The 9659-nt window shown below is 40.0% G+C and overlaps 1 protein-coding gene and 1 long non-coding RNA gene across 3 annotated transcripts in view; one reads left to right on the top strand and one right to left on the bottom strand.

The window, feature by feature from the left end:
* LOC122812986 overlaps positions 1–668 on the top strand; it is a 560793-nt gene extending 560125 nt beyond the window's left edge. Inside the window, exon 3 of the long non-coding RNA XR_006366615.1 lies at positions 1–668. This exon is cut by the window's left edge and continues 85 nt beyond it. This is a non-coding gene — a long non-coding RNA (uncharacterized LOC122812986).
* Positions 1–9659, bottom strand: part of AATK (apoptosis associated tyrosine kinase) — a 2480061-nt gene that overhangs the window by 2386675 nt on the left and 83727 nt on the right. The window lies entirely within an intron of this gene.

Here is a 9659-nt window from a genome sequence, read left to right as displayed (position 1 = left end):
ACAAAAAAAAAAAAACATTTTCCTACAGCTGTATCCAGTAAGTGTGGACTCATCTTCTCTCTCTCTCTCTGTTACGATTCACAGCTGGCTTATAGAGTGACCCCGAGGACATTCACCACTACTCATGGAGTTCTCAAGACAAAGAGGGAAATGGAAGTAGGTTGCCAGGTCTGTCTTCCTTATCACACATGCACTCTATCACCTGCAGCCAATTTAGAGTCTCCATTCCACCTACGGAATGTTTAAATTGTGGGAAAAACTGGAGCACCTGCAGAAAACCCCCACAAAGCATCCAAGCTGAGAAACGAACCAGAGAACATGTTGCTACGAGGCAATGCTACCTGCTGAGCACTGCGAGCCATGCAAACTCATCAGTATTTTCAGTATCTAATTTCAGAAGTCCTTGTACATCCTGGTTTAAATACAACACTAAAACTATGGCAGCAAACTGGCATCTTGCTGTTGGCATGATTTGCTAAGCATGCGCATTGAAATGGTCAGCCTGGGATGTACAGGGCTGGAGTTATTCGGAAAATTTGCAAAAGTTATAGAATTATGTCATTTTCCTTATCTGCAGTACTAATGCAAACATGGAGTGGGATACAGTCATGATGGGGAGTCACATATGCAAGCAATAGGTATTATTAAAAAATGACATTAAAAAAGTGGTGAATATTGTGATTTTAAAATGACATTAAAACATGGTGCATAATGTGAAGACATTGAATTATAAATGCTTTTTTGGTTAATCGGTTATGAATATTAGCAATACTTTCATATTTGTATTAACAAAAAAGCTGTATATGATATGCAGGCAAACAAATGGGGCCATCCTATATATACAGCATTAAGGCACATGATTTTGCCATGGATACGGGCCTTCTAGCATGCACAGTTTTGTAGATTAATATGGTTGTTTTGATATTGTGAAGACTTTATATGCAAAATGTATAAAGATAATGGAATAAGACAGAAAAACAGCACGTTGGTTGCACTTGTCATACAACACTGGAAAGCACTCGAACAAACGAACATTTCTCCCACTGATACCTTGGGTATAGTTTGCACACATAAAATGATATAATCCTTTGTTTGACCATAACAGTTGTACATTTTGTTAACAAATCTGTAATATGAAACTGGCAACACCAAACTGACCTTTGAAACTAACATCATTGGATAGCCTAATGTCTAGCAAAGAGTTTTCAAGTTTTCATATTTTTTTATACGACACATTATTTATGAGGTACCTCATTTGATTTCCAAGCTCTCATTTATGACATACTGCAAATCATATGAGTTATGTTTCCAAAAGAGTATTTAGGATATCGGGGAAAAAAATGGCTTCCTGGCTTGGAAGACTTCAGGAAGCAGTGGGGATAAATTAGCCTCCTGCTACTCAAGGCTAAATGACTAAAAGACATCCAGCACCTGCCTGAAAGATGGAGGAACTTGAAGTCATACAGATATCCGAATGTAGTCTAGTCCTCAGCACCAGCTGTAGACAGGGATGTGTGACAGGGCCTGTACTCTTAGCACACACGTATGTATCTGGTTCAAGGAATGCACCACAGCATCTCATCTGCTACTTGCAGTCACCTGAACACTTAAACGATTAGAAGAAATCTGCTCTAAATAAATACAGAGAACAATGGCAGAGGTGGGTGACAGAACTCCTGTAGTTCACAAACACACATTGTTTCTGCCACAATTTCCAGCAACATTCACTGAGAAGTCAGTGCAAAGATAAGGTCAGATTCTTCTGTTTTCTTCTTGATGGAGGAATGAAAACACTGAGGTTATCACCAAATTCCACTGAAGCATGTACTATTTCAGAATGAACACAAATTCATATATTTGCTTAGCTTGACTGTGTCCAGCGGATAAAAACTGCCAAAGAAATTACTGTCACTGTCCCATGCTTTGGCACTCCATAATCAAAGGTCTACTTTAATGATGAATGGAGCACAGGTAGCTAAAAATAGTAAGTCATTGGGAAGACAAGGACAAACAAGAGTAGAGGTGCAACATCAGACATAACACATCCACTGCACAGATGTGGCTCAAACTGCTAGTCATAGACTTTCACTGCACAGACATGGCTCAAACTGCCACTCAGACTGCCTCTGCACAGACATGCCTCAGACTTTTAGACAGACACACCCACTGCACAGGCATGGCTCAAAATGTCATCCATTGCACAGATATGACTCAGACATGCTTTGAGCTGTTGGGCATACACTGTCACTGCACAGACATGGCTCAAAATGTCAAACATATACCACCACTGCTCAGACATGGTTCATACTGTCAGACATACACCAACACTGCTCAGACATGCTCTTACTGTCAGACATACACCACCACCACTGCTCAAACATGAGCCATATTGTCAGAATACACCATCACTGCTCAGACATGGGTCAGAGTGTCATACATATACCACCACTGCTCAGACATGGGTCAGACTGACAGACATACACCACCACTGCTCAGACATGGGTCAGACTGTCACATACACCACCATCACTGCTCAGACATAGGTCAGACTGTCAGACATGCACCACCACTGCACAGACATGGGTCAGACTGTCACATACACCACCAACACTGCTCAGACATGTGTCAGAATGTCACACATACACCACCACTGCTCAGACATGGGTCAGACTGTCACACATACACCAGCACTGCTCAGACATGGGTCACACTGTCACACATACACCACTACCACTGCTCAGACATGGGTTAGACTGTCAGACATGCACCACCACTGCTCAGATATGGGTCAGACTGTCAGACATGCACCACCACTGCTCAGACATGGGTCAAACTGTCAGACGTACACCACCACTGGTCAAACATGGGTCAGACTGTCAGACGTACATGACCACTGCTCAGACATGGGTCAGACTGTCAGACATAAACCACCATTGCTTAGACATGGGTCAGACTGTTAAGACATACACCACCACTGCTCAGACTTCGGTCATACTTTCACACATACAGCACCACTACTCAGACATGGGTCAGGCATACACCACCACTGCTCAGACATGGGTCGGACTGTCAGACATAAACCACTACTGCTCAAACATGGGGCAAACTGTCATACATGCACCACCACTGCTCAGACATGGGTCATACTATCAGACATACATCACCATTGCTCAGACAAGGTCAAACTGTCAGACATACACAGCCACTGCAAGTATGTGGGTTAAAGAAAGAAATGCTGAACAAGGCTGGGTACAAGGAAAATATACTCAGTACTTACGACATGGTAAAACCAAAATAAATATCAATGAGTCACATTATTTTGCATATACAAAAATATAAGTTTTGAATGGGTTGCAGAAAATTTTTCAAGTTGCAGCTTTGCTTAATAATGTTGTATAAATAGAGCATATTATTAGAACTCCTAAATCTTAGCCTAATTAAAATTTACATTGAGCTTAGTATAAAATATAGTTTACTACAGGATACTAGGTTGCATCCATGGGTTGTCTGAACTACCTGACACTATGTGACTACAGAGTTATGTCAATATTGTGCTGAGCTACAGATGCATTTTGCTTGTGATGTGAGTTACTACTTGATCATTAACGTTATAGATATTTTTTGGGAGTGAGTTCATTCCGGTTGAGTGGCAGTACAATGCAGCAAGTTACAGCCAGATGTCCATGATGTACTGTAACAGAGGAAAGGTGGCACTCATTTTGTAGAAGCAGATGTGCAGTGTCATTTTAAGACATCACTACTTCTCCTTTTACCTGGGGATCATACCCAAAAGTGTGAGAGGGTGTTGATCTTATCGCATGTCTCAAACTATCTAATCCTGCTGTCACAGAAACTACTGGATTGAGAAATGACAAACCTTAACTAAACTGATCAGAAAACAAAAAGGAGCAGTACTGCTGTGTTATGGCTCATGGCCATTTTAAGGATCCAAGCTGCTTGTATCTTTGCAGTTCATGTTCATAAATCTAAAGTCAGCAGATCACAAGAGACTGCAGTCCTTAAAAGGATGATAGACTGTTTTCTGAGACATGACTAACAAGGTCTTCTCTCTATCTCAATTTTCCAAAAATACCATCAATCTATTCATGTTACACAAATCAGAAATTCAAGACTGACAAAATAACTGCTTTGTGGTTTATTTATTCATTCATTGATCACGTAAGTGGATTGATCCACAGATCACTATCTGATTCAGATGGAACAAATAAAGGATAATCGATTCAGTTAGTTACATATATTCCTGTGAATACCTGAACTCCTCCTGCAATAAACACAAGTAATTCAATTTACAAATCAGTTACACAGAGATTACACAAATATAAATCACATCACTACCACTGCTAACATTAATAATGTGCTATTATTTATATATTATTTATCTATTATTGTTGCAGAGGCAAACCACGAGCATCACTGGTCAGCTAAATGCACTATATGTAGAAGGCCATCACAGTTCCAGCTGGGACGTCTGATAATGTCAGAGTAAGAAGCGTAATTTGTCCTGTGTAATGAAGGCCTGCAAGTAATACACAAGGCTTCTTATGTACACAAAGTGGTCAACTAATACTTAAAATATTTGTTCAGTTTCAGAATCTATTTCCCAACTTTATACCACACAAAATAAGATGGCCTTTTCTAAATATTTTCTATGACTCACACATAATTAACTGAAGCAAATAGCATTTCCGTCTTCCTATGTTGCTGACTTGTGCACACATGCTAAGTGACTAGAAAGATGCGTAGAGTCTCAGAAGATTGTACTGTGTGGTACTAGTCCTACTAGTGGGTTGTGTTACTGTTATTATTATTATTATTTATTATTATTAATTTAAAATGCCGCATAACAAAAGGCACAAGCCCTTTGTAAACTGCCCTTCTGGATGATAAATTAATTGCAGTAACGTTTGATGAATTACTGCTTAGGCTATAAATCTCTCACTAGTTAACATGCCAGCCTCAAAGAATGGGGAACACAAAATAGTTCCACATACACAAAGACAATGATAGGAAGGGGCATTTACAGATCTGTTAATCTCACTTCAGTCTCAGAAGTATTGTGGAACAGGCAATGTGGGAAAGGGGTTGTGAACGTCTTGTATGTCAGCTATCTTGCAAAATGACCATACCATGACTTTACACATCAGCAATCCTTCTGCTTCAGCACAGTCCTGGACTGTGACTGGTTCAACACTTACAAAAGGCAGAACTATGAGTAAGTTTTATAATGTCAGGACTGTGAATGGGCCATCACTGAGAACAAATGCATTCCTGAAATGTGGTATAAAGATGGGACTGTTACTAGGTCATCATTGAGAAGTGATCAAGTCATGAGAATGTAGTACAAAGTTGGGACTGAAACTGGGTCATCACTGAGAAGAGATGGTGTCCTTGAGAATGTAGTATAAAGTTTGGACTGTGAATGGGTCATCAGTGAAAAGTGATGGAGTTCTGAGAATGTTGTGACTGTGACTGGATCATCACTGAGAAGTGATAGAGTCCTGAGAATGTAGTATAAAGTTGGGACTGTGACTGGGTCATCACTGGGAAGGAATGGTGCCCTTGAGAAGATAGTACAATGTTGGAATTGTGACTGCATTATCACTGAGAAGTGATGAAGTCCTAAGAATGTGGAACAAAGTTGGGACTCTGACTGGGTCATCACTGTGAACTGATGGAGTCCTGAGAATGCAGTATAAAATTGTGACTGTGATTGGCTCATCACTGTGAACTGGTGGAGTCTTGAGAATGTAGTATAAAGTTAGAACTGTGACTGGGTCATCACTGAGAACAGATGTAGTCCTGAGAATGTAGTACAAAGTTGTGACTGTGACCAGGTCATCACTAAGAATTGATGAAGTCCTGAGAATGTAGTACAAAGTTGGGACTGTGACTAAGAAATGGAATCCTCATAATGTTGTATATAGTTCAGCACAGCATTCAATGCCATGCTCCTCAAAAGGCTGATATGTAAATTAAAGTGCCTGCCTGACTATATTAAAAGGATAGCAGTTATGGGGTAAAAAGCCTTCAGAACAGAGTGGAGTTCTGCACTGTAATTCAGGACATCAGTGTCAGGTATCACAGTAAGGTTGGAGATCAGTGCTGTCTCATTTATGAAAGACACTATGTCTGATGCATTGGCTATGAGCAGAAGGGACACTGTCTAGTAAGTCCTGGTGGGACTTACAGAGCAGCTTAACAAGTTGTCACTGGAATTTCAGGCAGAACGTGCTGGCTAATGCACATTAGTTGGAGTGGATCTAGGAAATGCATACACTCTTTGATGACTGTTCATAAGAAGGGCAAAAAGGAAAAGGGGGCAAATATGTGGTGGGGTAATAAACACTCTGTGGCTGAATCTTGCAGCATAGTGAAAAAGAGGTGGTAGCAAAGCCCATAACATTCTCAGAGGAGAGAAGCCAAAGGGCAAGTTATGATGGTCTCCCCACCATACTTTACACTAGTGGATCCAAAAGTGCAGTTTCCTACCAAGAAAAAAAAGAGGTTAGGAGATATACAGAGGAAAGTTAGCAAAACACTGAGTGGAATGGTGCCAAAATCATTGACTGAAACTAAATGCCAAAAAATGAATTACTGTACCCTCTGGGAAGTCATCACCTCAGGGAACTACCACATTGACCACACACCCTTAAGAGCTGACCAAGTTGTTTCGGATTTGGAAACTTATGTAGATAGTTACCTCACTTTTGACCAGCATGTGTCTATTGGTGTAAAACAGTCCTTCAATATTGCACAGCTTATAAACAAAGGGACTGTGTCTACATCTAGGGATGTCATTATCCCCATTTACACAGCCCTCATTACACCAATCATTGAGTCTAATGCTCTCCTTGGCATGCATCTGTCTATACACATGCAACAACTGGAACATCTACACAGATACCTCACTAAAAGGATACAAGGCCTAAACAACATGTCCTACATGGAGCAATTCGAAGCCCTGTCACTATATTCAGTTGCCTATAGACTGCTAAAATGTATTTACTTTTATTTATTTAACATTTGTTTACCAGGAAAGTCCGACTTGGAACGAAGCCAATTTTCAGCAGAGGCCCAGGGAGAAACGCTCCAGACGTATGTCTTTGTAACATGGGAGGAAACAGGAGTGCCCTGAAAAAACCCACACGAACGCAGAGAGGACATGCAGACTCCACACAGAAGGCACTCCAGTTGAGAATCGAACCAGAGAACCTCTTGCTGTGAGATAACAATGCTACCGCTGCACCACTGTGCAATCCAATAATTTGTACAGATGCTTTTGTTGAAAAATGTATTTGTAAAGCTGCTTGTGTTAAAAATGTACCAACAGTAAGTTCTGCTGGACAGAAAAGAAATACACCTGTATGTCAGACTGTATTTTAATTGTTGAAATGAATATACTGTAACAGAGGATAGTGGAAGAAAAGAGGTTAAGCTCAGTCCAGCTGACTTTGAAAAATAGTCTCAAATTAAATCACCTGGTTTAGGCCTTAAAGATTGTATCTTACAGTTTTGATTGCAGCCAGAGGCAAAATGTTTATGAAAACCAGGACTAGGAATCCTACTGTATTGTCCTTATGGGTAAACTAATTGCTACCCTGGAATGGTGGATGTTTTTGAAATGGTTTTATAGCTTCCAGATGTTATAACACATCTTAGCAAAGCTCTATGTGTGTGTATTATGACACATATGTGCTAGATTCTGGTTTACCTTCTAGTACAGGGGGTAGTGTGGGAACCAGAAGTCAGACGACCAGATATATGTGCTTTCATTCTGTAATCCAGCATTAAAATGATGTTTTAATACTAGATGAGACAAGCAGTCTCATGGCAGTCTGTTTTTGAAACCTGACAAAGAAGGATCACTCACCCACTTCATCTTGACTTGCTTTGGTAAGTAACCAGGGAATAGTAATTGTTCAGATCAGTCAGGGAAAATAAAGTGAGATTAGTTAAGTACTGTTTTTCTACATCTGTGTGGATCTATCAATCTGTGTTATTTTTAATATTTTCTGTGATTGAAACTCTGGTGTTTATTGTAAATAGATATTTAGTATTTTCATGTCCTTTAATTACTTATTATTACATATATTTATACTTTTCATTGTGGCTGGTCTTTTAGAGAATATTTTAACCTTCAAGAGTACTTATATTTATTTGGTGAAACTGTGGCCACTCCTGAAAGCCTTGATGCATTCGTCAAACATCATTTGTATTAGTATTAATTTTACTTGGTATAATTGGGTACCCTTGTATGAGCCTTAGAGTAGCTGGCTTTGGAGTGTTCTAATGGCAGTATCTACCTTATAGTCTGGGCAGAGGGGGCATAGCTGGTAAATCTGTTTCCCAGCTGTGTGTGTGTGTGTGTGTGTGTGTGTGTGTGTGTGTGTGTGTGTGTATGAAAATCAAATCTCAAAGAGTGTGTATGTCAGCTACTTGAAGCAGGGATGCAGAGCACTGGTCTCTCAAAGAGGGAGGTGGATGACTTGGCTTAGAACACTTGGCTGAAAACTCAACTCTACTGCCGTGGTCAGTGTGGAGTCTTAACTGGGGCCTGGTGACAAAGAAGAAAACCCAACCCCAGGATGGGAGTGTGTTCTCTGTGTGTTCTTAAGGGAAATTGTGCTTGGTACACAGAGTTGCATCTGAAAATACTGTGTGTATCTATTTTTGTCCCAAGTGAACATCCCTCACCAGTGTCAGTGGTGAGGATTGAGGCTCCCTGATTAAAAGCACAGAGGAGGAACATCACATAATGCATCCTTAGGCCTAACGCTGATGGATTTACTGTACATCAGCAAGTCAAATGGCATCAGAAATATTTGGTCCAGGGTTCTAAACTTCTTCTACAACATCAAAAGAAATGTTTGGAGGGACAGGTATATCTCACAGATGATTGCTCTACTCTGGAACAGACTCCCAATCCAAATAAAACAAAGTTCATCCCTGTCCATATATAAGACCAACTTGGCTCTAAGGATGGGAATCAGAAAATATACCCAAGGAATGTCCCCGGGCCCCTGTACTACTAATGGAGAGAAGCAGTTCCTAAATGTTTTATCCCATGCATAGATCTCCTCAAATTATCTATGGTATGATCCCAGTTATTCTCATCAGAGGTAAAATATAATTATCGACCATGTAATGAGTAAGACCAATCTCTAATCAAATGGAATAGGTTAATAAAAACATGAAAAGGTAAATTAGCTAGGCTTAAAATGGCCTGCAAAGGCATTTAGCCTAGCAGTTACCTATGAACCTATGAATGTAATAACTGAAATATAAAAAATATATAAACCTTGGCAAGGACACATTGGAAGAAATAAGATAATGAAATAAGTTACATTATTTTCATATTGTAGTCTGTCCAACATAAGTAGGACGGGTGAAAATGGAAAAGAGAAAATGAAGGAGGAGGCATCTATCAACTGGCAGGGGTTGATTTGATTCAAAGCTAACATAAAAAGAACTAGTTTACAAACTGCTGGGAAAGGTCATGGACTTCCAAAAGAACCATTATAGTGCAGATTAATGAAAGGTTTCAAGGGTGACTGAGTCAGATAAGAAAGGGGAAGAAAGGAAGATTACTAATAGCAACACAGGAACTGGCTGGAGCCCATGTTTGGACTCAAGAAGTC

This window comes from Protopterus annectens, chromosome 10.part0, assembly GCF_019279795.1.
Source record: "Protopterus annectens isolate FY-2018-M chromosome 10.part0, PAN1.0, whole genome shotgun sequence".
In the NCBI taxonomy this organism is placed as follows: domain Eukaryota; kingdom Metazoa; phylum Chordata; order Ceratodontiformes; family Protopteridae; genus Protopterus; species Protopterus annectens.
The sequence above is the reverse complement of the archived record's forward strand: the minus strand, read 5'-3'. Positions and strand labels throughout refer to the sequence as shown.